Source organism: Chrysochloris asiatica, unplaced genomic scaffold (assembly GCF_000296735.1).
Source record: "Chrysochloris asiatica unplaced genomic scaffold, ChrAsi1.0 scaffold00001, whole genome shotgun sequence".
NCBI classification, from domain to species: Eukaryota; Metazoa; Chordata; class Mammalia; order Afrosoricida; family Chrysochloridae; genus Chrysochloris; species Chrysochloris asiatica.
The window spans coordinates 9,846,608-9,850,513 of NW_006408519.1; the positions used below are offsets into that span (position 1 = coordinate 9,846,608).

The 3,906-nt window shown below is 42.3% G+C and overlaps 1 pseudogene; it reads left to right on the plus strand.

Moving 5' to 3' along the window:
* The first annotated feature begins 1,427 nt into the window (after positions 1 to 1,427).
* On the plus strand, positions 1,428 to 2,504 carry LOC102826020 (annotated as a pseudogene).
* The last annotated feature ends 1,402 nt before the right edge of the window (positions 2,505 to 3,906 follow it).

Genomic DNA, 3,906 nt, shown 5'->3' on the forward strand with positions numbered 1-3,906 from the left:
TTGTGTCTGTACAAATTGCTTGAGTTGTTTTTGTTTGTTTGATTGATTGTTTTTTAAGGTAGGAAAGATGCCCAAACAACCCATCAAAATTTCCCCTACTCCACTGAGTCTAGGACTACTTTGACTTTAGGTTAACATTACTAAATCATCTAATAACCAAGCATCTCTATTAGTGCTTCTTTAGACTTCAAATCCTGTTTAAGAGCTTATTTAATTATATACTTTCAGAACAAGTTGCTTGGCTTTCCATACATTTAAAAAGATAGTATCATTTGTCCTTCTTTATTTTAATAACAAATTCATTAAATAATTATATTAAGCAGATTTTGCTGTCCTAAAAATACCCCACAAAGCCAACCAGTATCTCTGTCTCTTACAATAACCACGTTATTAGGCTTTGATTTCAACTTAGGGCTGGATTCAGCTGAGTTTTGCTGGGCTCCATGGCAAGTATATTTTCATTCTGGAACGCAGAGTGAAGGAATAGCCACTCTCTGGGACATGTTGTCCTCATCGTGGTGGGCGGAATCAAGACAGAATGTACTAAACCATATAAATTATACAAGCACCCTTAGAGTTTCTACTCATTCTATTGGCCAAAAAAAAGTAAAACGGCTTAAGTCAAGGCAGGGAAATGTGTTCTGATCATAAAGAAGATATGGCAAGAGTATTATTGTTGTATGTTGTCAACAAGTTGACTGCAATTCACGCCAACCTTACGTATACCAGAACAAAATGTTATCTGGTCCTACCATCTGCATAATCAGTGGTTTCAAGGGAGGATTGCAGGGGGTATGGACATCACCCTCTGATGCTGTCAGAGGTGGTGATGCCAAATGACCCCAAGGTCGATGGTTGAGGCAGGGGAACCCTGCATTCGGGTGCTGCAAGGGGAAGGGCCTCCAGACAGTGACATTACAAGGTTGTTGTCACTCATCATCCAGTGCAGTGGCTTGGCACCACACCCTTCCATCACTCACCAGTCAGGATACCAGTGGGCAAAGAGGAGGGTGTCCACCTTGGATAACAGGAAAGGGAAGGAACCAGTGGGGGAGCAGAGCGGTCAGGGCCGGGAGGGGTGGGGTTGCGTGGCACGACCCTGTCCCCTGCATGAGAGCAGAGCAGAGCCAGGCTACGCAACCCATGGGTTCAACAACTGACCCCCAACAACAACAAAAAAGACAGAGTGGGGCTGATACCGTTTGTTACGCACTGGGTGACATCGATCTTAGTACTGTCACTGTTCGTGGTCATTAGGATGTTTGAGTTCATGTTGTGACTATTCTGCCAATCCCTCATTTCTTCTTGTCATTGACACTCTACTTTATCACATATGATGTGCGTTTCTAGCCATCCGTCTTTCTTAATGACAAGTCCAAAGTAAGTGGGCCAGCCTCAGAGCCCTGGAGAAAAAGCCGCTTCCAGTTTTGCCGCAGCCCTCCTCCTCCTCCTCTTTCAACATGACAGATGCCCCTGTGTCCTTCACCAAGGACTTCCGTAAAGTTGGAGTGGCCCGGCCGTCTCCAAGACCGCGGTAGCACCCATCCAACGGGTGAAGCTGCTGCTGCAGGTGCAACATGCCAGCAAGCAAATAAGAGGACAAGCAATACAAGGGCATTATCGGCTGTGTGGTTCAGATCCCCAAGGACCAGGGAGTCCTGTCCTTCTGGCGTGGTAACCTGGCCAATGTCATCAGATACTTCCCCACCCAAGCTCTCAACTTTGGTTTCAAAGATAAATACAAGCAGATCTTCCTGGGTGATATAGACAAGAGGACCCGGTTATAGCCCTACTTTGTCAGGAATCTGGCATCCGGTGGTGCTGCGGGGGCGACATCCTTGTGCTGCGAGTACCCTCTTGATTTCGCCCGTAACTGTCTAGTAGCTGATGTGGGGAAAGCTGGTGCCGGAAGAGAGTTCAAAGGCCTTGGTGACTGCCTGGTTAAGATCTCCAAGTCTGGTGTGATTAAGGGTCTGTACAAATCGGGCTGCGAACCTCAGTGTCAGCAGTTCGAAACTACCAGCTATTCCGCGGAAGAAAGATGAGGCTTTCTGCTCCCGTAAAGATTTACAGCCTCGGAAACCCTGTACAGGGTTGCTATGAGTCAGAACCGACTCCACGGCACATAACAACAACCAAGGGTTTAATGTGTCTGTGCAAGGTATTATCATCTACCCGGCTGCCTACTTCGGTATCTATGACACTGCAAAGGGAATGCTTCCAGATCCTAAAAATACTCACATTTTGTCAGCAGGACGATCGCTCAATCCGTCACGGCTTTGGTCGGGTTGACTTCCTACCCATTCGACACTGTTCGTTGTCGCAGGATGATGCAGTCAGGGCGCAACGGAACTGATATCATGCACACAGGCGCCCTTGACTGCTGGAGGAAGATTGCGCGTTGACGAAGGAGGCAAAGCTACCTTTCATGGTCCAATGTGCTCAGAGACCTGGGTGGCGCTTTTGTGCTTGTGTTGTATGATGAAATCAAAAAGCACACATAAGTTCTTTCCTAGTTTGTTTTCCCCTGTGAATGGGCATGTTGTATTATAGAACACATCTTGAGCATTCTTGAAACACTGTTGGCTGTCTGTATCCATGGCAACTATCTACTGGTTGAAAATGTGAAGCAATAATATTCATTGGACCAGTTTTCTCTTAAAGCCATTTCCATGATGATACTGATGATGATGATGATGGAACTCAATTATTATTATTTTTTTTATTTCAGTCACTCTTAATAAAGAAAAATTTGAAGGAATAAAAAAATCTGAAACACACACACAGAAACAAACAAGCAAAGTGGGCTAAAGTCTTACCATCCTCACTTTGAAGTGACATTCTGTTTATTTATCTTCTAAGACTGATTTGTTTGTTCTTATAGTACATGATATAGTCACCACAACTAAAATTCATCAATTTTTCTTCTGTCATCCTTTTTAATTGTCCAGGTTTTGCATGCCTATGAAACTATTGATATACGATGGCTTGAGTCAGGTGCACCTTGATGATCAAAGTAACATCTTTGCTTCTTAAAATGTTAAAGCAGTCTTTTCAGCAGATTTTCCCAATACACTCTGTCTCTTAATTTCTTGGCTGCTGCTCCCATGGACGCAGATGGTTGAGGGAGTGAATATGAAATAATGTAATCTACCATGTTCACAATGTTCACTTCCTTTCTGTAAATAAAAGGCATTTACCCCCTCCTAAAAATGATTTAAAAAATTTAAATAATGTGCTTTCTTTAGCAGTATATATACTGAAAGTGGAATGCCATAGAGAAGATGAGTATAGTCCTGTGCAAAATGACACTGATATTTGTGAAGCAGTTCATAATTTTAGGATGAGTGGAAATGGGGAGCCTGGGGAGGAAGTGACAACAGTGTTGTTACATTAAAGGGACTGAACCAATGTCATGACACAAAATGTGTATAAATTATTGAATGGAAAACTAATTTACTCTGTAAACTGTCACCAAATTACAATAAAACTTCAAAAAATATAAATATTAAGTTTAAATTTTAATTAAGGTCAAATTCTGAGGTTCTGGGAAGCACATGAAATTTGTGGGGACGCTATTCAACCCAGTACAATTGGGTTTGAAATTCTGGAGTCACAAGCCTCATAAACAGTCTCACATTAATGTACTTCTATACACATGACTGAAAACTGAAAACTAACTTTGCCTTTTCCAATTAGAATATCCCAGCAGGCATAGGCATTTTCACTTATACAAATTCAAGATGAAAGGCAGAAATAGTTTTATTAAAATGCCTTGTGGCCTGGCATTTTTCTCCAGCATGCTTTGTGAAAGAAATATTCAGTGTTGAAAATAGAGTTGAATGCTGTTAATATGGTAATTATTTTACTTTCCAAGGCAACCACTGAGCAAAGGAAAATTGCCTT